The 26,008-nt window shown below is 45.2% G+C and overlaps 2 protein-coding genes across 10 annotated transcripts in view; both read left to right on the top strand.

Moving 5' to 3' along the window:
- The window catches only part of LOC309351863 (uncharacterized protein), a 77,409-nt gene extending 63,043 nt beyond the window's left edge, over nt 1-14,366 (top strand). For 2 of the 4 annotated variants that reach the window (XM_081879992.1, XM_081879991.1), the window contains one exon: nt 13,656-14,366. The gene's annotated coding sequence lies outside the window, so the exon portion shown is untranslated. Of the gene's footprint in view, nt 1-2,540; nt 2,714-4,155; nt 4,295-10,683; nt 10,794-13,655 lie in introns of those variants that run through there. The other 2 variants (XM_081879989.1, XM_081879990.1) reach the window with 2 other exon arrangements.
- The window catches only part of LOC309351806 (uncharacterized protein), a 152,476-nt gene that overhangs the window by 22,801 nt on the left and 103,667 nt on the right, over nt 1-26,008 (top strand). The window contains exons 1-2 of one of the 6 annotated variants that reach the window (XM_081879794.1): nt 22,081-22,243; nt 23,167-23,339. The gene's annotated coding sequence lies outside the window, so the exon portion shown is untranslated. Of the gene's footprint in view, nt 1-22,080; nt 22,244-23,166; nt 23,345-24,708; nt 24,965-26,008 lie in introns of those variants that run through there. The other 5 variants (XM_081879795.1, XM_081879797.1, XM_081879796.1 and 2 more) reach the window with 5 other exon arrangements.

Here is a 26,008-nt window from a genome sequence, read left to right as displayed (position 1 = left end):
TGTTGAACACCGTTGGTATACTTTCCAGTGGGCTTCTACCATTATTACCAGGTTGTTTGCAAATGCCTTAAGTTCATATGATCTTCATCCCACTGTAATAATAATAATAATAATAATAATAATAATAATAATAATAAAATTATTTATTTGTATCCCACCCTCCCTGGCCAAAGCCGGGCTCAGAGCGGCTAACAACAGGTAAAAATAGCCCAGTGTACAGAAAATTGCACAGTCAATTAATTAAAATACATTCTAGACTCAATTCAGAATCAAATTTATGGCAACCATCGGGTTGGGGTTCTATGAAGATTACAGAAGGAGAGGGGGGGTCGGACTGTGCCTTGGCGAAAGGCCAGGCAGAACAGCTCCGTCTTGCAGGCCCTGCAAAAAGATATATTGATGATGCTGTGAGAACTCTATTCTGAGATATGGTGGGAAAGTTTTAAATGTCAATGTCGCCGCCTGCTCTGGGATCACTCGCTGTTGTTGAACCTGTTGCACAACAATAAAGAATCTCAGTCTACTGACTGCTGTTTTGCTCCAAATTGCTTCGCTGGAATTTCCTTCTTTTGCTGACCGCACGGATCCACAGGGGACTTGTCCCCCGATGAGCTGAGCTGTTGAGTAGACTCTCAACCCAGAATTTTCCTTATCAGAAACTTTCTGCAAATGGCCTTTGCAACACAACTCCCTGGGTGGTTACAAAGTATACACATTTGCCTCTTTGCAACGGATGCTTTCGCTTAGCCCCGTTTCCTCAATGAATCCTCCCATTTCTGGATGAAATAGAACTTCTGCCAGGAAAACCTGAGCTGAAACAGGACAGAGAGCAAAACAGCAGCCCTGTCTGACCCCCGTCAGCCCCCAGACTCCCCCAGTCACGTGGCAGGAGATTCTTCCTGAGGCCCCCCCCCCTGAGATGGGTATGACATCATGGATGATCCAGTGATGATCCATATGATCCATTGGTGATCCCCATGATCCAATCAGACTGGTCCAAAGAGCAGATCTCTAGGCCTGAATGAAAGGGGTCTGCGGTGATGGATTCTGGAGTCAAGAAATCCGCCCTTTCCAGTGATCTCTCCGGCTGGCCCGGAAAAGGCAGCGAGCAGGAATCCTCAGGGATCCCGACGGACAGACAGACCTGTCATGTTGCCAAAACCCGAACTCGGAGTCTGATCTGATTTCCATGCAGAACTCATTTTGTGACTTCGCTGTTGGATTGTCGGGATCAGCCCCTCCCCCCTCTCCTGATCCCCAGAAGGAAGACCCGGGGGGGGGGTGGATTTCCTCTCCTCCTCCTCCTCCCCCCCCCCCGCTCAAAACCTTCCCTCCCCTCCCGGCACATCCTTCTCTCATCCCGCCCCCACCATCCCAAATCCCTCCCCCAATACATTGCTGCTCCTCCTCCTCCAATCCGGCTTCGCTCCGGAAATGAGGGGGGTAGCCCCCCTCCCAGCCTGCCTGCTTCTCCCGCAAGTGGAGCGTCCACTCCGGATTGCTGCTCTGCCCCGTAGCTCTAAGGGGGGGGGGCGCTTTCGGAAAGGGGAGGGAGGAGGCAGGGAAACACCCCCCCCCCGTGGATGTTGCAGGAAAGGAGAATCGGGAGCGAGGACAAAGAGGTAAAGGGGTTGCGGGGGGGGGGAGAGGGAGAGAAGAGGACCCAGAGACCCCTCCAGCTCCCCAAGCGCCTTCCGTGGGGCCTGGATCTCGGCACGCGGGCTGCCAAGGGGCGGAGATGGGGCGCCCACCCACGAGGACTCCCTGGGGCGCGGAGAATCGGGCCAGAAAGGGTTAAGGGGTGCGGGAGGCGCCTGGATAGAGACCCCCCTGTCCCTCCCCGGCTCGTCTTGGGGGGGCTGCGAATGGAGAGGTGTGGCGCGCAGGGCGAGGGGTGACCCTAGCCAAGGGGGCCTTTGGGTGCAGGGAAGATTCCGGGAGAGAGGGAGGGGGTCGAGGAATGGGGGGAGGGAGGGGAGCATCCCTGGGTCAGGGAAGTGCAGCACTGGGGGGGGGGAGGAGATAGGAAGACCAGTCTTGGGGGGGGGGCGTCTCCATCGTGGCTTCCTCGGGGATTCTCCGGAGGGGCCGCCTTGGCTTATCCCTCCCGCCCAGGAATGGGCCCCCCTTCAAGGCGACCAGAGAGGGATTCCTGGAAAGTGGGGGTCCTGTCCCCCCACCCCTTCCATCCTGCAGTCTCCATCCCCTTCCCACCCCATAAGCCCCTGCCCTGTCCAGACACAGCCATTCTGCCCAGTCCACCCAATGGTCCCCTGGAGAGGAGAGGAAATCCCGAGAGGAAGAGGGGAGGGGGGAGGCCTTCTCAGAAGCGGCTCTTGGTTTCCGCAATCCCACCCAGGAAGCAGCCAGAAACCTTTTCCTCTCTCTCAGGCTTCCATCTTTAAGTCTCTTTTCCACTGAGGATGAGGATAATGTACACCTGTCATCAGAAACAGGGGTGCAGAGTCCATGGAATGGCTCTCAGGGTTGATACAGAAGTTGCACCTCAAAAGCATTTCTGTTCCCCCTATTCTTTGAAGGCAATATCTGAGTGACTGACAAGCTGAGATACAACCCATCATCATCCGATGACAGCGACTGCATGAATCTTCCCAGTCAAAGGACCCATTTTCATGATAGACAGTGCCTGGGGCTGGAGGCTCTACACACTGGGTGTGCCTGTGCAGGCCAAAGACTGCCAGTATTAGCACAGGTGAGGTCTGTGACATCCCCAAATTTGCAGACTGTATGTGAATGAGAGTTTGTGGGTGGGATTATAATTTATGGCAACCCTGTGATTTTCTCCACCCATAACATTTCGTGAGCTGATATTGCAGTACGAATTCCAAATTAACTACAAAAAATTACATGATAATAATAATAACAGTACAGTGGTACCTCGGGTTAAGAACTGAATTTGTTCTGCAGGTCCGTTCGTAATCTGAAACTGTTCTTAACCTGAAGCACCACTTTAGCTAATGGGTCCTCCTGCTGCTGCGGGATTTCTGTTCTCATCCTGAAGCAAAGTTCTTAACCCAAGGTACTATTTCTGGGTTAGCAGAGTCTGTAACCTGAAGCGCCTGTAACCTGAGGTACCACTCTAGAAGTTCTTGTATTAGTATTTTCCCCCAGCCGCTCTGGTCAGCTTACAGTACATATAGGTAAAGGTAAAGGGACCCCTGACCATTAGGTCCAGTTGTGGCGGACTCTGGGGTTGCGGCGCTCATCTCGCTTTATTGGCCGAGGGAGCCAGTGTAAAGCTTCTGGGTCATGTTTACGCTGTTTACCTTCCTGCTGGAGCCATACCTATTTATCTACTTGCTCTTTGACCTGCTTTCAAACTGCTAGGTTGTCAGGAGCAGGGGCCGAGCAACGGGAGCTCACCCCGTTGCAGGGATTCGAACTGCCAAGCTTCCAATCGGCAAGTCCGTTGTTTAACCCACAATGCCACCCGCGTCCCTACAGTACATATACAACACAGTAAAACATCCAACATTAAAAACCTCCTGAAACAGCTGTCTTCTAAATGTCAGATGGTTGCCTACCTCCTTGCCCACAGAAGGGAGGGGATTCCATGGGGCAGGAGGCCCTCTTCCATGTTTCCCTGAAACTTCACTTCTGACAGCAAGGGAACCAGCAGAAGACCCTCGGAGGCGGACCTCCCTGTCCGGACTGAACGATGAGGGTGAAGATGCTCCTTCAGGTCCACAGAGCTAAGGCTGTTGAGGGCTTTAGGCTGCAGATCTTGCTTCTCCATAATGATCGATGTATAGTTAGCAGAGTAGGAGAAAACACTCAGAGGCAGAAAAAAATAATTCAGCTGAGAAATTTATTACTGAAGACATATAAGCATGACAGGATCCAAAAAATAGCAAAAATGTAACTCACAGTAAAACCCTCACTTAGCATACCAAAACAGCACTCAAGTAAGAAACAGACAAACAGAGTAGAGTAATATCAGAATGTGAAGTGGGAGCAGGCGCATTTCAATACTGTAATTTATATATAATTCAACGTCAGAGTAACCCTGGGACTAGATAACAAGCCTCCAGGTGGACGTGCCCCACCTGCCCTTCACGTTCCTCTTCTGCAGGGGCAGAATCTGCCTTCTGGACTGTGGGATTCACGGTTGTTCTCCTCCTCTCCATCCACCAGGGCTTGACTTCAGGTGCAGCAGAATTCCCCAGCCCCCCAACGATTTAAGACCCATCAGCTTTCCTCACCTGGTTTAGCCGGCCGGTGGAAGCCGTTCCTTGAACCCCTGTTGCATGCTGACAGCTTCTGGAAGCCACAGGTGAGCGCTGAGTGCAGGGTGGGGACCAAGGGTGGAAAAATGACCCCAGAAGGTGCAGGACATGTCCCCCACCAAAGGAACTACTGCTCCCCAACACCCCATGACATCTAGATGCAGGTAGGTAGCCGTGTTGGTCTGACGCAGTTGAAATAAAAAAATTAAAAATAGTCCAGTAGCACCTTAGAGACCAACTAAGATTGTCCTGAATATAAGCTTTCGTCTCCATGCACACTTCTTCAGATACACTGAGACAGATGTCACCAGACCCTTGTATATCGTGGGAGGGTGGGGTGGGGTTTTTCTCAGAAGGGTACTCCTTTTTTTAAAAGAATGATATTTATTAAAAGTTTAACAGTTACAGAAAAAAGAAAAAGTTGCAATACTTCAAAAATAAAAAGCAAAATAAAAAACAATACAACAAAACAATAAGAAAAACAAAAACATTTAAAGACAAAAACATTTAAAAACACATCCAATATTTCCATATCTTTGTCTTTCATTTGCTTGTTTCATCGACCTCCTCACACCTCCCTTTTTTGTATTCTAATTCAATTAGCTATTTCAGCAAATCCTTTCCATCTTTCTCAATTTTTGTTCTATAATTTATCTTAACACAATCTGACCTTATATTTTACACTTTGGCCCATTAACAATCCATTTTTACTTAGTTCTTTATAACATTTCTGCTAAAACCATGTAACTTCATTCCAGCATCCTTCTAGCATTCATTAATTTTACAATATTTCTGTAAATATACTTTAAATTTTTTTCCAATCTTCTTCCACCGACTCTTCTCCCTGGTCTCAGATTCTGCCAGTCATTTCTGCCAGTTCCATATAGTCCATCACCTTCATCTGCCATTCTTCCAGGGTGGGTAGATCTTGTGTCTTCCAATGCTTTGCGATAAGTATTCTTGCTGCTGTTGTAGCATACATAAAGAAAATTCTGTCCTTCTTTGGCACCAATTGGCCGACTAAGCCCAGGAGAAAGGCCTCTGGTTTCTTCAGGAAAGTGTATTTAAATACCTTTTTCATTTCATAATAAATCATCTCCCAGAAGTTCTTAATCCTTGGGCATGTCCACCAAAGGTGAAAGAATGTACCTTCAGTCTCCTTACATTTCCAACATTTATTATCGGGCAAATGATAGATTTTTGCAAGCTTGACTGGGGTCATGTACCACCTATAGATCATTTTCATTAAATTCTCTCTTAAGGCATTACATGCCGTAAACTTCATACCTGTGGTCCATAACTGTTCCCAGTCAGCCATCATAATGTTATGTCCCACATCTTGTGCCTATTTGATCATAGCAGATTTCACCGTTTCATCCTGAGTATTCCATTTCAACAGCAAGTTATACATTCTTGACAGATTCTTTACTTTGGGATCTAACAATTCTGTTTCCAATTTTGATTTTTCCACCTGGAAGCCTAATTTTTTGTCCAAATTATATGCCTCAATTATTTGATAATAATGGAGCCAGTCTCGCACTCTGTTTTTTAATTTCTCAAAGCTCTGCAGTTTTAGTCTATCTCCCTCTTGCTCCAGAATTTCCCAGTACTTCGGCCATTTAGCTTCCATATTGAGTTTTTTCTGAGCCTTTGCTTCCATTGGTGACAGACATCTCAGGGTTTTATTTTCTAACAGGTCTTTGTATCTTATCCAGACATTAAACAGTGCTTTCCTGACAATATGGTTTTTAAACGGCTTATGTGCTTTAACCTTGTCATACCACAGATATGCATGCCAACCAAATACATTGTTGAAACCTTCCAAATCCAACACATCAGTATTTTCAAGAAGCATCCATTCTCTCAACCAACAAAAAGCGGCTGATTCATAATAAAGTTTAAGGTCTGGCAGGGCAAATCCACCTCTTTCTTTAGCATCAGTTAATATCTTAAATTTTATACGAGGCTTCTTGCCCTGCCAGACAAATCTAGAGATATCTCTCTGCCACTTCTTGAAACAGTCCATTTTGTCCTAATTTTGCAATGTTTGAAACAGAAACTTCTATCACAGCAATTCAACCTAACAACGATAACTTCAAATTTGACCATATTTCTAAGTCCTTTTTCACTTCAGTCCAACATTTTTCATAATTATCCTTAAATAAATTCACGTTCTTAGCGGTCATATTAACCCCTAAATATTTCACTTTCTTAACCAGTGTTAATCCTGTCTCCTTCTGAAACTTATCTCTCTCGATCTCAGTTAGATTTTTCTCTAAGACCTTAGTTTTCGTCTTGTTCAACTTAAAATCTGACCAAATTCTTGAATCAGTTCCAGTGCTCTTTTGGTACTAGATTCTGGCTCCTGTAAAGTCAGTACCAAATCATCAGCAAATGCTTTCAGTTTGTACTGTTTAGCCCCCACTTGTATACCTTTAACCAATTGGTCCTTTCTAATCATATTTAGCAAACCTCCAGGAGCGATATAAAAAGCAATGGAGAAATTGGGCAACCTTGTCGTGTTCCCTTCTCAATCCTAAATTCTTCCGTCACGACGTTATTCACAATTAATTTAGCCTTCTGTTCTGAGTAAATTGCACCTATACCATTTCCAAAACCTTGACCAAACCCATCCCCTGTAAATTCTTCTTCATAAAACTCCAAGAAATGTTTTCAAAGGCTTTCTCCACGTCCACAAATATCAAAACTGCTTTAGTATTAAACTTCACTTGTAGTTTTTCTAAGATATTAATTATATTCCTCGTATTGTCAGACAAGTGTCTGCCCGGGAGAAAACCCGCTTGATCTTTATGAATTTCTTCTGTTAACACCTTTTTTAATCTTCTAGCCAGAATGTCTGCAAAATTTTTATAATCCACATTAAGCAGTGATATGGGGCGGTAGTTCTTAAGCTGCGTCTTTTCAGTCTCTGTTTTCGGTGTAAGTGTAATATATGCTTCTTTCCACGACTCTGGTGCCTTTTTCCCGTCCAATATTTCATTACAGACTTCTTTTAAAGGTTGTATTAACCATTCTTTCAAGGATCTGTAGTATCTTGAAGTCAATCCATCCAGTCCTGGGGATTTACCCAATTGCATATTCTGGATGGCCCCTTCTACTTCCTGTTCTGTTATTTTATAATTCAGCATTAACTTATTTTCCTGGGAAATTTTTTGTAGTCCATTAATTTTCAAAAATTTGTCAATGTCCATTTCTTTCTGCGTCTCCTGTGTATATAGTTTTTTAAAATACCTCTGGAAGCACTTTCTAATTTCCACTGGATTCTGAATATTCTTTCCTTCCACTTCTAAATTCGTAATAGTGTTAAGTTTCTGTCTTTTTTTCATTTGCAGCCAAGAGTTTTCCGCACTTGTTTGCCGATTCAAATGTCTTTTGTCTCATCTGTTTAATCTTCCATTCTATTTCCTGATTCATCATTTTCATATATTGTACTTGATATAATTTTATCTCTTTTTAAATCTCCTGCGACTTTGGTTTCACCCTCAGTTTCTTCTCTCCTTCCTTTATTTTTTCCAGGATTCTATCTTTTTTCTCATTTTGAGTTCTCTTCTTAATTGCATTCTGTTGTATCAAGAATCCTCTCATGACCGCTTTACTTGCATCCCAGATTACTCTTTTTTCCACAGTAGTGTTCATATTTATCTCGAAATAGTCTCTCAAGGTTTTTTGGGCCTTCTTGGTAAATTCTTCATTCCTAAACAAAGTATCATTCATCCTCCATCTAAAGGAACCAATTGGCATCAATTTCATTTCCATCTTCACGGCATTATGGTCGGAGCAGGTTTTGGGGCAAATTTCCACTTTATTAATCTTCGGAGCCAGTCCTCTCGTTACCCAAATTTGGTCAATTCTTGTCCATGTCATTTTAGCCTCAGAGAAAAAGGTTCCCTCTCTTCCCAGGGGGTTCTTCGTTCTCCAAATATCAACTAAATCCATATTTTCAGTCATGTCAAAGAAAGTTTTTGGTAGTCTTCCATCCTTAGTGACTACCTGTCTCTGTGCCTTGTCCATATTTGTAGACACCACACCATTCATATCTCCCATCAAAATCATATTGTAATCCATATAGTCCATCAGAGTCTCATGTAACTTCTTAAAAAATTCCGATTTTCCTTCATTTGGTGCATAAATACCTACTATCAAGAATTTTTCTCCTTGCATTTGAATTTCAATTGCAACAAATCTTCCTTGATCATCTTTAAATATGAATTTTGGTGACAGGCTCTCCTTTGCGTAGCGGACCACTCCTCTTTTTTTGACTTTATCCAATGAAATAAATTCTTGGCCTAATCTTTTATTATTCAATAACTTCCTGTGTAGCCTTGCCATGTGTGTTTCTTGTAAACAAATCAAGTCCAAATGCTCTTTTTTCAATAAATGAAAAACTCTCCGCTTTTTTCAAGGGAGTTCAGTCCATTCATATTCCAACTCAAGACCTGCAGCGCCATCATGTGGTTACTTTGATACCCCCCCAACTTCCCCCAAAGCTTACTCCTCTTCTGTTGGTAATGATGTTGGCACGTTCACTGGGGGATCCAATCCAAAAGATAATGTCAATATGTCCAACGTTCCCCTGGTTGGTGATATTCTCTCCAATCCTCTATCTGGTGATCTTCTGTCCAATGCTGTTGACTCTTTTCCAATTCCCTTCTGTAGGTCTTCTTTGTAATTAAGCAGAAACTTTATTTTATCTTCTACTGATCTTATTTTTATTTTCCTTCCTTTAAAACTGAAAGATAAGCCTTGAGGGAATTCCCACCTGAAGATAATTTTGTTCCTTCTCAACAGAACAACCAAATCTCCAAAGTTGGACCTAAGGTCCAGAAGATGTTTTGGAATATCTTTAAATATTGCCACTCTGGATTGAAGTATTGCCAAGGTCTTGTCGTAATGCCAGCCCAAAATTTTATCCCTCTCTTCTTTAGATCAGAGGGTAATCAAACAGTCTCTTATTCTGTTCTTCTCCTTCTTCCCTCCTCTTCCAAGTCTAAAGGCCCTGACAATTTTGAACTCCTCTTTTCCCAAATCCAAGTCCCAATGATCTGCAAATTCCTCCGTACGATAGTCTATCAAAGAGTCCTTTTCCAGTTCAGGTACAGCTCTGATCCTCAGGTTTGTCTGTTTTTCCTTGAGCTCAATCATAGAAAGCGCCAATTTGTGGTCCTCAAGTTGCTTCTGCAGGTCTGGAACTCTCTCTGTTTCCAGTTGAGTTACCTTCGCTTCCACAGCAACAACTTTTTCCTTGACTTCCTCTGCAATCTGTCGAGTTGAATTAGATTCCTGAATCAATTTCTCAATAGTTGCTGTATTTGTATTAACTTTTTGTCCCAAACTATTTATACTTTGTGTGATCTAATTTTTTATTCATTTGTTCCAATGATTCATTTATCTTGCTTAATGCAAGCGCCAAGGCCTCTTCTGATATCATTCCTTTTGATTTAGAGTGCGTTAAAACAGCCGCAGATGGGGCAGGAGGGCCAGATGTAGAAGCTCTTCGCTGCCAAGACTTCCCAGACCTTGTTGTTTTGTCTTGAATTGGCGGATCTATTTTTTCTTTTCCATCTGCCATAACACTTAAGCCCTTCAAGGTCAGTTCCACAGTCCCAGAAGGGTACTCCTACTACCATCTCCCACTACCCTCCACTATATGAAAAAGTGTGCATGCACACGAAAGCTTATACCTAGAACAAACTTAGTTGGTCCCTAAGGTACTACTGCACTATTTTTTGTTAATTTTTTACTTCAACTGTGTCAGACCAATATGGCTACCTACCATTAAGTACAGTTACCTCCTGCTTTTCAGTGTCACTTTAGGATAGTCAGAAGACAGGCACAGGATCAGGCAGCACATCATCATTATAAAGAACCATGTGGGTGGAGTGTTTCCCATTTGCCAGCTGCTTTCCTTCTGCTTCTCCTGCTCTCTCCCTGCAATGTGAGGCATGTAGACAGAGGTCCATCTCCAAGAACAGGAGCTTCCCTGAGCACCCATTCAGCTGACCCCAAGCACCAAGCCTTGTCACTAGTTCTCTGACTGACCCAGACCACAGGCCCTGGAAAAGACTTAGACCTGCGTCTCCCAAAATAGTCTATATGAACCTCCTGAGGTCAGTGAGACTTTGCAGGTGATTCATGAAGATCTAGAGGTGGAAACGGGGGCAACCACTTGATTTGAAAGGCAGTCCCACAGGACAACAGTATTCCAAGATCATGGTGTGTTATTAAAGATGATTGAGGATTATGAAAATTTGCTGATGCATTACTACCATTTGACATCATAGCATTTTCATTTCCTAAACATTGGGAACATGGGGAGGACATGGGAGAATGTAGGAGATGTTGAAATAAGAGAAGGTGCTAATGGCGGTTGATGTGTCCTTTTTTTTCTGTGTTCTCTTCCTTGAAACCCAAACAGGATTTCCTTTCTGCCCACTCTGAAAAAGGTGATGGAGAAGACAGAATTACAGAGGACAGGGCACCTTTTGTTTCATTAGGAATAGCCATTAAAATGTGTGAAATGTGGAATATGCTTCACTGAATGAGCACACATAGTTCACATCAATGAACACAAAAAATAAAGAACCCATTTAAAAGTATGGAGTGCGGAAAGAGCTTCTCTTTCAATGCAAAACTTAGAACACACCAGCGGACTCACACAGAGAGAAAACATTTTAAGTGCAGGGAGTGTGGGAAGAACTTCAGTCAGAGTGGAAACCTTAAATTGCACAAACGGACTCACACAGGGGGGAAACCATATGAATGTTTGGAGTGTGGAAAGAACTTTAATAACAGTGGAAACCTTAGAAGACATCAACGGACTCACACAGGGGAGAAACCATATAAATGTATCGAGTGTGGAAAGAGCTTTAGTGATAGTGGAAACCTTAGAAGACATCAACGGACTCACACAGGGGAGAAACCATTTAAATGCATGGAGTGCGGAAAGAGCTTCAGTCAGAATAGAAGTCTGAAATTACACCAACAGACTCACGCTGGGGAGAAACCATATAAATGTATTGAGTGTGAAAAGAGCTTTAGTCAGAATGGAAGTCTGAAATTACACCAACGGGCTCATACAGGCGAGAAATCATATAAATGTATCGAGTGTGGAAACAGCTTTAGTAAAAGTGGAAACCTTAGACAACATCAACGGACTCATACAGGCGAGAAACCATATAAATGTATCGAGTGTGGAAACAGCTTTAGTAAAAGTGGAAGCCTTAGACTACATCAACGGACTCACACAGGGGAGAAACCATATGAATGTTTGGAGTGTGGAAAGAACTTTAATAACAGTGGAAGCCTTAGAAGACATCAACGGACTCACACAGGGGAGAAACCATATAAATGTATAGAGTGTGGAAAGAGGTTTAGTGATAGTGGAAGCCTTAGAAATCATCAACGGACTCACACAGGGGAGAAACCATTTAAATGCATGGAGTGCGGAAAGAGCTTCAGTCAGAATAGAAGTCTGAAATTACACCAACAGACTCACGCTGAGGAGAAACCATATAAATGTATGGAGTGTGGAAACAGCTTTAGTAAAAGTGGAAGCCTTAGACAACATCAATGGACTCACACAGGGGAGAAATCATTTAAATGCATCGAGTGTGGAAAGAGATTTAGTGATAATGGAAACCTTAAAAAACATCAACAGTCTCACACAGGGATGAAACCATTTACAGTGGTGCCTCGCAAGACGAAATTAATCCGTTCCACGAGTGTCTTCGTCTAGCGGTTTTTTCGTCTTGCGAAGCAACCCTATTAGCGGCTTAGCGAATTAGCGCTATTAGCGGTTTAGTCGCTATTAAAGGCTTAGCAGCTTAGAAAAAGGGGGGGGGGGAGCGGAAAAAAATCTCAAGACTCGCAAGACATTTTCGTCTTGCGAAGCAAGCCCATAGGGAAATTCGTGCTGCGAAGCAACTCAAAAACGGAAAACCCTTTCGTCTAGCGGGTTTTCCGTCTTGCAAGGCATTCGTCTTGCGGGGCACCACTGTAAATGCATGGAGTGTGGAAAGAGCTTCAGTCAGAGTGGAGACCTTAGAAATCACCAACAGACTCACACAGGGGAGAAACCATATAAATGTATGGAGTGTGGAAATAGCTTTAGGGTTAATGGACACCTTAGAGAACATCAACAGACTCACACGGGATAAACCATTTAAAGGTATGGACTGTAGAAGGAGCTTCAGTCAGAGTGGAACCCTTGATTTTTGTAAACAAATTCACACAAAAGACAAACCGTATAAATATCAGGAAAGTAGATCGAGGTTCACTCTAAGTGGAGGTTCAAAATCAACAGACTTATGGACAGGAAGAACTTGCTAAGAGTTGAAACCCTTCACACAATCAACACACTCAGAGAGGAGAAGCAGTTTAAATGAAAAGACTGCAAAAAGAATGGAGTAAATTTGTGACATATATTGAAAGTAATTGTAGAAATTTTATAGCTACAGTAGGTCTAACATAAACCTTGTGACGTGTACATAATTGGAACAGAAACTGTAAGAGTAGAAGTATACCAAGAAAACCGCAACAGGATAGGAAGGAAGTCGAGGCATGATCCAACGCAATGTAAATAAGATGATGGTACCAAAGAATGATTGTTAAGAGTTTGTTTTAGTTGTTGACTGTTTTGGCTGGTTTTCTGTTTAACTGAAAATCTCAATAAAAATAATTAAAGAAAAGAAAAGACTGCAAGAAGTGCTTTATTTATAATGGAGTATTTAAGGAACATCTAGGGACTCTCATATGGGAGAACCCATTTAGATGTATGGAGTGTGGGACGTCTTCCTCTCAGAGTCCACTCTGAGCAATGAACTCAGCAGGAAATCATTCCTAAAAGCATGAGGTATATGTGAAGTTCCGGTGTTTATATGTAAAACTGTATAATAATGAAATAATGAAGGCAACTGTCAGGGAACTGCCATCGGAGCCAGGACAGGAGGCAAGGCGCAGCAGCGATGCAGGAGAAGGGCCCAGCAGGGAGAGAGAGCTCACTTCCTCTGAGGAAGAAAATCGGCGTGACACCAGGAAGAAAGGGGAGCCTGGGAGGACTTCGGAGAGAGGGCTCCAAGACTCTTCCACAGAGACCAGTGGGGAGAGCACAGGACCTCCGCTGGCCATGCCCACTCTGCGCAGAAAGCTTCCGCGCAGGGAGGCTAGGCGGAGACTTGGTGTCAAAGAGCTTTTATGCTGGAAAAAGTTCAGGAAACGCCCACTGACGGATTCTGCCAGTGACTGACACAGCCACGGAGAAAGGGCTGTCCAGCCAGGGAAAGGTTTAGCCAGACAACGTTGCCTAGAGCAGCAGCCACTTACGCACGAGCAACCCCAATTCCCGTTACAGCAACATCTCACAATGATGAGTATAATTTTAGATGAAAGTTTTTGCACCAAACTCTGTCCCCCCCCCAACCACATGATCTCCCAGCACTGCTTCTTCACCAGAACTTCATCGCTGCCTCCTGCGCGTTCTGAAGAAAACTTGAAATACTGAAATTGAATGGGAGATTTCCCCCAAGCCTAATTTCAAGAGGGGGAAGGGGGGCTGCAGGTACCGGGGAAGTCTCCTGGGGGCATCATCTTCGCTCATGAACCCCATGGGGCAACCCCAGAGCTCCTCCTTATTCTGGGGTTTGAGGAAGATAGTATTTTTCTATAGTTCTAGAAGTTTTGGTTCAATCATGCTACTCGGGAGTTTTCCTACCAGAGGACCACAGTGCTGTGGTTGCTGTTGTTGTTATGGACTGGCTGGGGGGGGAGAGGCACAAGCTGGGGGACCCACAAGGGAAGAAGCCTCAGAGCCTGGGGACTGGTGGGGGGATGAGCCGAAAGAGGGAGAAATGGGAGCAGACCGGAAGGGGAGATGTTGCAAGCTGAGGAGGAAACAGGGTTTGATGAGCAGGAAGAGTCTGAGGCAGAGAGCAGTTCAGGCTCAGAGGGAGGAGAGGAGGGGGCCAGGAGACCCAGAGGAGGCCGGCTGCTGAAGCATCCAGGGAGACTCCCCCTCCTGCTGCGACCAACACATGCCTTTGAGTCTGTTGGTTAGAACTCTTAGAATGTGGGGATCCCATTTTTCAACCAAAGCAAAAACAGCTAGCTTTTTCCCAGGTCTTTCCTGACCTGACAGTCGTTCGTCTTCTCTACAAAGCCCTTCTCCCTCTTTATCACACGGGGTCCCAGCAACCTTTTCTGCCTCTTACACGCTAGGCAAAAGAGTCCCTTTCCATTGGACGCCTGGCAGCCCAGTGCCAAATCCGGCTGCTCCAGAGAGAACGGAAAGGAGCTGGAAACGCCCTTGCGCTCTGACGTGCACCAGTCACTTCCTTCCGGATCTTGGTGCTGCCAGTGCAGCTGCATTTACGAGAAAAAGAGAAATTGGAAACCGAGCCCAAGTCCCTTGCTATTCAAACTGGCCACTTGGACCAGCCTTGGGGCGTCTTCCTTGGGAAAAAGGAAAAAATTCAGATCTCAGGTTCCCCAACAGGGAATGAGAGCTTTGATTGGCGTTCTCCCCTTGCAGTTAATTGCCTCTCTAATTGCAGAACCCCAATTCTCCCCTTCTCCCCTCCCCCTCCTAGCTACCTCTTGCCAGGAAGGCTGGGAGTGAAGACCGTAAGCAAAAGAGACAGCCAAGGATGAGAATCTGGGTTGCTGGGTGTTTCAGAGAATCCCGCCCACAATCTTCTCCATTCCTAGACTCAGGTCCGCATGCGCTGCTCCTGGCCACCCCGGGGTCTTCTTTTTTAATATGCTTTTTATTAAGTTTTCATTTTAAATACACCAACACTAACAAACAAATATATCAAATCTTTTTACATCCATCTTACTTTATACTCCATAGAGCCATTGACTTCCCTCCTTCCCTTCCACAGGTTTTCTTATTCCAATCCTTAATTCACAGTGCCATTAGTAAAAGACTAAACCATGACATAAGATTTATTTCAGTCCTGCTAACGTCTTCAGATTTCTACAGTTCTCATTTACATAGACCATAAATTTACTCCATTCTTTTTGGTACTTTGTTTCCTTTTTTTTGGACTTGGGCAAAAAAAATGAGAGGCACAAATACAAGATGGGTGACACCTGGCTTGAGAGCAGTACATGTGAAAAGGATCTAGGAGTCTTGGTTGACCACAAACTTGACATGAGCCAACAGTGTGACGCGGCAGCTAAAAAAGCCAATGCAATTCTGGGCTGCATCAATAGGAGTGTAGCATCTAGATCAAGGGAAGTAATAGTGCCACTGTATTCTGCTCTGGTCAGACCTCACCTGGAGTACTGTGTCCAGTTCTGGGCACCACAGTTCAAGAAGGACACTGACAAACTGGAACGTGTCCAGAGGAGGGCAACCAAAATGGTCAAAGGCCTGGAAACGATGCCTTATGAGGAACGGCTAAGGGAGCTGGGCATGTTTAGCCTGGAGAAGAGGAGGTTAAGGGGTGATATGATAGCCATGTTCAAATATATAAAAGGATGTCACATAGAGGAGAGAGAAAGGTTGTTTTCTGCTGCTCCAGAGAAGCGGACATGGAGCAATGGATCCAAACTACAAGAAAGAAGATTCCACCTAAACATTAGGAGGAACTTCCTGACAGCAAGAGCTGTTCGACAGTGGAAATTGCTGCCAAGGAGTGTGGTGGAGTCTCCTTCTTTGGAGGTCTTTAAGCAGAGGCTTGACAACTATATGTCAGGAGTGCTCTGATGGCGTTTCCTGCTTGGCAGGGGGTTGGACTCAGTGGCCCTTGTGGTCTCTTCCAACTCTATGATTCTATGATCCTCCTGACTGTGAATCCTGTGTGTCAGTTTTGCTAGTTCCGCGTCCTCGACCGACTTTGTCTGCCACTCCTTTACAGTCGGTATCTCCTGTGTTTTCCACTTTTGGGCTATCAGAACTCTGGCTGCTGTCGTAGCGTACATATATAGTCTTTGGTCCGTCTTCTTAATATCCTCTCCTATCAAACCTAGCAGTAGTTCTTCGGGCTTTTTGAGGAAAGTATATTTAAACATCTTTTTAAATTCATTATAGATCAATTCCCAAAACTCTTTCATTGATCACATGCTCACCACATGTGGTAAAAATCACCATACTTTTCTTTACATTTCCAACAGATTTTGCTACTCGTCCTGTACATTTTTGCTAGTTTGGTGGGAGTAAGATACCAGCGATAAACCATTTTCATTACGTTCTCTTTTAAAGTAGAGCATGGAGTAAATTTTAAATTCTCATTCCAAAGTTTAAGCCATGCATCATGTTCTATATTATGCCCAAAGTCTATTGCCCATTTTGTCATAGCCTCTTTTATCAATTCATCTTTTGTATTCCATTCTAATAAGAAATTATACATTTTCGAGAGTAGTTTGGTCTTGCTTTCTATAATGTCAATTTGGAATTTCGATTTCTTATCTTCAAATCCTAATTTTTTATCATCCTTAAAAACATCATTAACTTGATGGTATTGCAACCATCCTGCCAATTTCTCCTCAGTACAATTATAGGGCTTCAATTTCCATTGTTTCTCAGATTTCATCAAAATCTCCTCATATGTAGCCCATCACCCTTCCATATTCCATTTTTTTACTGTTAACATTTCAACTGGTGGGACCCAACAGGTGTTTTCCTTTCTAGCAGATTCTTATTTCTGTCCCAGACCTCATATAGGGCACTTCTTATCACATGGTTTGTGAAACCTCTGTGCACTTTCACTTTACCATACCAGAGGTAGGAGTGCCACCCATATATGTTATTATATCCCTCCAGATCTAACAGGTCTGAGTTTTCCAGGGTTATCCAATCCTTTATCCAACACAGACAGGCCACTTCGTAATAAAGTTTCAAATCAGGTACTGAGAACCCCCCTCTTTCCTTTCTGTCCGTCAATATTTTAAATTTAATTCTTGGTTTTCTCCCTTGCCATATGAAGCGCGAGAGAACCTTTTGCCATTCTCTAAATTGTCCTAAGCCTCTGATTATCGGAATCGTTTGAAATAAAAATAGCATCTTTGGTAATGTATTCATTTTGATCGCTGATATTCTTCCACTTATTGACAATTTTAATCTATCCCATACTTCCAGATCTCTTTTAATCTCTTTCCACACTGCTTGATAGTTATCATTGAATAAGTTTATATTCTTTGCTGTCATCCAGATTCCCAAGTATTTTACTTTTTTAATCACCTTAATTTCACTTTCTTGTTCCAACCTTTCTACCTCATTCTTTTCCATATTTTTGACCAGCATTTCCATCTTTGTCTTGTTCAATTTAAATCCTGCCAATTGTCCGAATTTTCCCATGTCTTCCAATGCTTTTTTAACACTTTCCTGAGGTTCATCTAAGGTTAATGCTAAATCGTCTGCATAGGCCTTAAGTTTAAATTCTTTAACACCTATTTTAACTCCATTTATCTCTGATGTTTCTCTCAAATAATTTGCTAATACCTCTAGAACCATAATAAACAATAGCGGGGACAGTGGGCACCCCTGTCTGGTACCCTTTGTGATGTCAAATGATTCTGTCAAGGCATTATTCACTATTAGTTTCACTCTCTTTTCTGAGTAAATTGCTTCAATTCCTCTCAGGAAGGAGCCACCAACCCCCATCATCTCCATACTTTTCTTCATAAATAACCAAGATATATTATCAAATGCTTTTTCAGCATCGATAAACATTAGTGCAGCTGGTTTATCATTTCTTACCTCTAATTATTCCAATGTATTAATAATATGTCTTACATTATCTTTTAATTGCCTGCCTGGTAAAAAACCTCCTTGGTCTTTATGAATTAGCTCATTCAATATTATTTTCAATCTGTTTGCCATAATGTCCGCAAATAGTTTGTAATCATTGTTTAACAGTGATATTGGTCTAAAATTCTTAACGCTCAAGTGATCTGTGTCTTGTTTGGGGATCAACGTTATATATGCCTCCTTCCAGGAATTTGGTATTTTTCCTCCTTGTAGAATAGAGTTCATTACTTCACAGAGAACCGGTAGCAACTGTTCACTCAGTGCTTTGTAATACTTTGAGGTAAGCCCATCTGGTCCTGGGGCTTTACCTTGTTTCATCCTCTTTATTGACCTTTGGATTTTCTGCTTTCTTATTGGGGCGTTTAGTTGTTCTCTTTCTTCTGGTGGAATCTGTTTTCCTTTATGTGTTTCCAAGTATCTCTCTATTTTTTTTATGTCTTCCTTATCTTTCCTGTAAAGTTCCTTATAGAATCCTTGGAAGGCTTCTTACTTCTTTTGGGTCTTCCGTCAATTGTTCTCCTATCCTAATTTTATTAATTATATTTTGACTTTGACGTTTTCTTAGTTGCCATGCCAGTAGCTTCCCGGTTTTGTTGGCTGATTCAAAATACTTCTGTCTCATTAGTTTTAATTTCCATTCCACTTCTTGGTTCACCAACATGGAGAACTGAGTTTTTAACATTTTAATAGTCTGTTTAATTTGTTCATCTTTTGGTTTTGTTACCAATTTTTTCTCATTTTCCATGAGTTGAGTCACGATTACTTGATTAATTTATGGCAGGCCTGTGGCTGAAAGTAAACTACCAAAAAAACCTAAATTACTGACAAAAAACCCCACTGGAAGAAAAAAAAAAGAACTTCAAGAAAAAACAGGCCTGGAAATTAAAAATAAGGTTAAATACCTAAGGATATGGATTTGAAATAAAAGTTTAAATTTATATGAGGATAATTCTAGTAAAGTATGGAAAGAATTTTTTTAAAAAATGGAAACCTGGACCAAGCTCCGTCTCTCATTCTGGGGAAGAGTCTCGGTTGTGAAAATGAATATCCTCCCCAAAATGATTTTCTTATTCCAAACAATGTCCATTTTAGGAGGAATAAATTGGTTTAAGCAGTGGAAAAGGGAAATATCTAGATTTATATGGAGTGGAAAGAAACCGAGAATTGTGTTGTTGTTTAGTCATTTAGTCGTGTCTGACTCTTCATGACCCCATGGACCAGAGCATGCCAGGCACTCCTGTCTTCCACTGCCTCCCTCATGCTGGTAGCTTCGAGAACACTGTCCCACCATCTCTCCTTTGAGATGGTGATTTCCCAATTCCTGAGACAATGGGAAGGTTCCCTCACCCGCTCCCTCCTTGCAGAGAAAACATTTGGTCAGTTGGGGAGTCAAAATGGTTTCAGGACGGTCTTCCTGTGCTGCTCCAGACATGTGGTCGACATATCTATGTATGTGCTTGGTTGGTACATTTATGAACATTTATTATATATACAAGACATTGTTACAGAAAATCTAGGTGTGATGCTGCTCTGCCACCCAGCTCGTCGGACTGAGTCCGCGGGTCCCTGCGGAGGAAAAGGAGCGCAGCCGGAGACTGGAGCAAGTTGGAGAAGATCCACGTTTGTTGTGCAACAGGTTCAAGGCGAGATTGAACCCCGAGGATGGGGTGACATGAACTTTTAAAACTTCCCACCATTACCCAAGATACAGTTCAAAGGCATCATCACTACATCATTGCTACATCACGATTACATCAGAAAAGGGGTGGGTTACACGGGATTAACATATGGAGGAGGGAGGGGAAAACATGCAGAGTTGGAACATGTATTGAAAGGCACATTCTGAGTACCGGTGGTAAGAGAACAATGGGGTCTTAGTCTGCATAGTCTGTCACCTGGCCGAGCCTGGAGGAAGGGCTAGACTGGGTGATTTGGCATCAATGAGGACTTTCCTGGGTGACCGTGACTGTGACCTCCCGCTTGAGGGATTATGGAAGGTACTGGGCAGTCTTGAAGTCCTGAGGAAATTGAGCAGTTTGGCATTGAAAGCAAGAGAATCGGTGGTACGGGTGATTTTGTATGAATTTTTATATTTTTTTAGCCCTTTGAAACAGTGGCAGCTCATTTGGGAAACGAATTGCTACATTGTATTAATTTTGATGGGATTAGCAGGGATAGGAGGCTTGGGGCTTGGGTTTCGCATGGTGTAGTTCAAAACAGTGAGGGGGCTGAGGGGTCCTTGTAGGGCCGGGCGCCCTTGAGGTCATCGCCTCGAACCCTCTGAAGGCTTCTGGGAAGGGGGTTGACAAACATGCCCCCCCTTCCGTATCAACCTTAATTTTTTAATTACAGGATTCATCCAGTCCAGCCTGTCGCATGATGAATTCTGCATCTACGTTAAATAAGCAGGGAGACGATATACAGCCTTGCCGTACGCCTTTCCCAATTTTGAACCAATCAGTTGTTCCATATCCAGTTCTAACTGTAGTTTCTTGTCCCACATAGAGATTTCTCAGGAGACAGATGAGGTGATCAGGCACTCCCATTTCTTTAAGAACTTGCCATAGTTTCCTGTGGTCGACACAGTCAAAGGCTATTGTATAGTCAATGAAGCAGAAATAGATGTCTTTCTGGAACTCTCTAGCTTTCTCCATAATCCAGCGCATGCTTGCAATTTGGTCTCTGGCTCCTCTGCCCCTTCAAAATCCAGCTTGCACTTCTGGGAGTTCTCGGTCCACATACTGCTTAAGCCTGCCTTGTAGAATTTTAAGCATAACCTTGCTAGCGTGTGAAATGAGTGCAATTGTGCGGTAGTTGGAGCATTCTTGGGCACTGCCCTTCTTTGGGATTGGGATTCATGTGTTGCAGGAAACACATGAACTCCTCTTTGTCCTCAGGAATGTAATCATGGGGAGAGGAAAGGAGGAACTGGACAGGTGTCAAGAAGAAGAAGAAGAAGGAGAAGAGGAGGAGGAGGAGTTTAGATTTGATATCCCGCTTTATCACTCCCCTTCAGGAGTCTCAAAGCGGCTAACATTCTCCTTTCCCTTCCTGCCCCACAACAAACACTCTGTGAGGTGAGTGGGGCTGAGAGACTTCAAAGAAGTGTGACTGGCCCAAGGTCACCCAGCAGCTGCATGTGGAGGAGTGGAGACGCAAACCCCAGATTACCCCAGATTACGAGACTACCGCTCTTCACCACTACACCCCACTGGCTCTCAACAAGACACTCAGGTTACCACCACAACTCCTCCCTCAACCCCTCCTCTTTGTGATGTGTCAATGATGTAGTCATGATGCAGTCTTGGGGTGTAGCATGGGGGATTTGTTGTTGTTGTTTAGTCGTGTTCGACTCTTCGTGACCCCCTGGACCAGAGCACGCCAGGCACTCCTGTCTTCCACTGCCTCCCGCAGTTTGGTCATGGGATTAGCAGCTAATAAAAGTTGGGGTCTTCTTTTCTTGGGGGCTTCCATCTTGTTCCCCCTGGGGGCAGGTGGGTGTCCCGTGGCGACAGTCTTCAATCAAGACCAAGCCGACTGGCTGCTCTTCTGCTCTCCTCTTCCTGGCTGGTCTCCTTGTTTCTGGTCCAAGGGATCCCTCAGATTTTGGAATCCGCTTCTGGCTCCAATTGTATCGGCTGCTTTGCTGAGCCTCTTGGCTGTTGTGCCTGGAGGGGGCCTGTGTCCAGGGTCCTTGTCCTGGCCTGAGTCAGAGGCTGGGGTGGGGAGCTGGGATTTTTTGGGGGAGTCGTTTAACTGCCCCCCCCCGTTCCTGGTTTGAACAGCGCCAAGACCTAAAACACGGAGGGATCTAAGCTCGTGGGGTGGGGGAGGGGAGGATCTTGCACTTGTGGGGGGGACCCCTCTTTGCAGCTGGATCTCCGGGATCAGCCCCTCCCCCGCACTCCTGATCCAGAAGGAAGACGGTAGAGGGGAAACCTCCTCCCCCCCCCCTCAATTCTTTCCCTCCCCTCCCGGCACCTCCTTCTCCCACCCCGCCCCCACAAGCCCAGATCCCGCCCCCAATACATTACTCCTCCTCCTCCTCCTCCAATCCGGCTTCGCTCCGGAAATGAGGGAGGTAGCCCCCCTCCCACCCTGCCTTCTTCTCCAGGACGTGGAGCTTCCACTCCGGATCGCTGCTCTGCCCCGTAGATCTGGGGGGGGGGGGGCGGCTTTTGATGCTGCAGGAAAGGAAAGGAGAATCGGGAGCGAGGACAAAGAGGTAAAGGTGCAGCGGGGGGGGGGGGAGCGGGGAGAAAAGGACCCAGAGACCCCTCCAGCTCCGCTAAGCGCCTTCCGTGGGGCCTGGATCCCGGCACGCGTGCTGCCAAGGGGGCTATCCTCGCAGGGCCGACCCCTCACCCGTTTCCCAAGGCTCCGTGCGTCCCATGAAAGGGTTAAGGGGCGCGAGAGACGCCTGGATAGAGACCCCCCCTGCCCCTCCCTTGCTCCTGTTCGGGGGCGGCATAGGATGGAGAGATGGGGGCGCAGGACGTGGGGTGAGTGGTGCCAAGGGGGCGTCTGGGTGCAGGGGAGACTCCGGGAGAAAGAGAGGGGGTCATGGAAGTGGGGGCAGAAGGGAGGGGGGCATCCCCGAGGCAGGGAGGCGCAGCATTGGCAGGGTGGGGAGGAGATAGGAAGACCAGTCTTTGGGGAGACTTCTCCATGGTGGTGCCCGCTGGGGATCTCCGGAGGGGCCGCCTTGGCTTCTCCCTCCCACCCAGGAATGCCCCCCCCTTCAAGGCGAACAGAGAGGGATCCCTGGAAACTGGGGGGTCCAGTCCCCCCCTTCCTTCCCGCAATCTTCATCCTCTTCCCACCCCATGAGCCCCTGCTCTGTCCAGACACAGCGCTTCTGCCCAGTCCATTACTCGGTCCCCTGGAGAGGAGAGGAAATCCCCAGAGGAAGAGGGGAGGGGGGAGGCCTTCTCAGAAGCGGCTCTGGGTTTCCGCAATCCCACCCAGGAAGCAGCCAGAAACCTTTTCCTCTCTCTCAGGCTTCCATCTTTAATGTCTTTTCCACTGAGGGTGAGGATAATGTACACCTGTCATCAGAAACAGGGGTGCAGAGTCCATGGAATGGCTCTCAGGATTGATACAGAAGCTGCCCCTCAAAAGCATTTCTGTTCCTCTTATTCTTTGTAGCCAATGTCAGAGTGACTGACAAGCTGAGATACAATCCATCAGCATCCGATGAAAGCGACTGCATGAATCTTCCCAGTCAAAGGACCCATTTTCATGATAGACAGTGCCTGGGGCTGGAGGCTCTACACACCGGGTGTGCCTGTGCAGGCCAAAGACTGCCAGTATTAGCACAGGTGAGGTGTGTGACATCCCCAAATTTATAGACTGTATGTGAATGAGCGTTCGTGGGTGGGATTATAGTTTATGGCAACCCTGTGATTTTCTCCACCCATAACATTTCGTAAGCTAATATTGCAGTAAAAATTCCAAAATAAATACAAAAAATCGCACGATAATAATAATAGTGCAGTGGTACCTCGGGTTAAGAACTGAATTCGTTCTCGAGGTCCCTTCTTAACCTGAAACTGTTCTTAACCAGTGGTACCACTTTAGCTAATGGGGCCTCCTGCTGCCACCACGTGATTTCTGTTCTCGTCCTGATGCAAAGTTCTGAACCCAAGGTACTATTTCTGGGTTAGCAGAGTCTGTAACCTGAAGCGTCTGTAACACGAAATACCACTGTAGAAGTTCTAGTATTAGTATTTTCCCCCAGCCACTCTGGGCAGCTTACAGAACATATAGGTAAAGGTAAAGGGACCCCTATGGGACGCAGGTGGCGTTGTGGGTAAAACCTCAGTGCCTTGGGCTTGCCGATCGCATGGTCCAGTCGTGGCCGACTCTGGGATTACGGTGCTTATCTCACTTTATTGGCTGAGGGAACCGGCGTACAGCTTCCAGGTCATGTGGCCAGCATGACTAAGCCGCTTCTGGCGAACCAGAGCAGCGCACGGAAAGGCTGTTTACCTTCCTGACAATACAGTACATATACAAGAAAGTAAAACATCAAACATTAAAAACCTCCTGATACAGCTGTCTTCTAAATGTCAGATGGTTGCCTGTTTCCTTGTCCTCTGAAGGGAGGGCATTCCATGGGGCAGGAGGCCCTCTGCCTGGTTCCCTGGAACTTCACTTCTGCCAGCAAGGGAACCAGCAGAAGACCCTCGGAGGTGGACCTCCCTGTCCGGACGGAGCGATGGGGGTGAAGATGCTCCTTCAGGTCCACAGGGCCGAGGCTGTTGAGGGCTAGAGGTTGCAGATCTTGCTCCTCCATAATGATCGATGTATAGTTAGCAGAGTAGGAGAAAACACAGGGTCAGGAAAAAAGTAATTCAGCTGAGAAATTTATTACTGAAGACAGATAAGGATAACAGGACCCAAAATTAGCAAAAATGTAACTCACAGTAAAACCCTGACTTAGCAAACCAAAACAGCACTCAAGTAAGAAACAGACAGAATATAGTAATTTCAGAATATGAAGTGGGAGCAGGCGCATTTCAATACTGTAATTCATATATAATTCAATGTCAGAGTAACCCTGGGACTAGATAACAAGCCTCCAGGTGGACGTGCCCCACCTGCCCTTCACGTTCCTCTTCAGCACGGGCAGAATCTGCCTTCTGGACTGTGGGATTCACGGTTGTTCTCCTCCTCTCCATCCACCAGGGCTTGACTTCAGGTGCAGCAGAATTCCCCAGCCCCCCAAGGATTTGAGACCCATCAGCTTTCCTCACCTGGGTTAGCCGGCCGGTGGAAGCTGTTGCTTGAAGCCCTGTTGCATGCTGACAGCTTCTGGAAGCCACAGGTGAGAGCTGAGTGCAGGGTGGGGACCAAGGGTGGAAAAATGACCCCAGAAGGTGCAGGACATGTCCCCCACCCAAGGAACTACTGCTCCCCAACACCCCATGACATCTAGATTCAGGTAGGTAGCCGTGTTGGTCTGACGCAGTTGAAATACAAAATTTAAAAATAGTCCAGTAGCACCTTAGAGACCAACTAAGATTGTCCTGAGTATAAGCTTTCGTGTGCATGCAGACTTCTTCAGATACACTGACACTGATGTCACCAGACCCTTGTATATCGTGGGAGGGTGGGGTGGGGTTTTTCTCAGAAGGGTACTCCTACTACCATCTCCCACTACCCTCCACTATATGAAGAAGTGTGCATGCACATGAAAGCTCATACCTAGAAGAAACTTAGTTGATCCCTAAGGTGCTGCTGGACTATTTTTTTTACTTTTTACTTCTACTGTGTCATACCAATAATAATAATAATAAATAATAAATAATAAATAATAATAAATTTTATTTATATCCCGCACTCCCCAGCCGAAGCTGGGCTCAGGGCGGCTAACAACAATCAAAATAATCCAACGATTCTAAAAACGTTTCATTATAAAAATTAATTAAAATCAAATTAATGCAACCATTAAGCAAAATTCTGTGCAGATTGCCAGAGGAGGGGGGTCAGGCTGCGCCCTGACCAAAGGCCTGGTGGAACAGCTCTGCCTTGCAGGCCCTGCGGAAAGATGTCAAGTCCCACAGGGCCCTGGTCTCTTGTGACAGAGCCTTCCACCAGGTTGGAGCCGCGGCCGAGAAGGCCCTGGCTCTAGTTGAGGCCAGCCTAACCTCTCTGTGGCCTGGGATCTTCAAGATGTTTTTATTTGCAGACCATAAGTTCCTCTGTGGGACATAACAGGAGAGGAGGTCCCGTAGGTACGAGGGTCCTAGGCCCAATATGGCTGCCTACCATGAAGTACAGTTCTCTCCTTGCCTTGAATATCCTGCTTTTCAGTGCCAGATTAGGATAGTCCTCTGTCAGAAGACAAGCACAGGATCAGGCAGCACATCATCATTATAAAGCACCATTGGGGTGGGTGTTTCCGCCTGGGATTCCCATGTGCCAGCTGCTTTTCTTCTGCTTCTGCTGCTCTCTCCATGCAATGCGAGGCATGTAGGTCCATCTC

Source organism: Podarcis erhardii, assembly GCF_964252035.2.
Source record: "Podarcis erhardii genome assembly, chromosome: 10".
NCBI lineage: Eukaryota > Metazoa > Chordata > Lepidosauria > Squamata > Lacertidae > Podarcis > Podarcis erhardii.
This window is presented reverse-complemented; position numbering and strand designations above follow the sequence as displayed.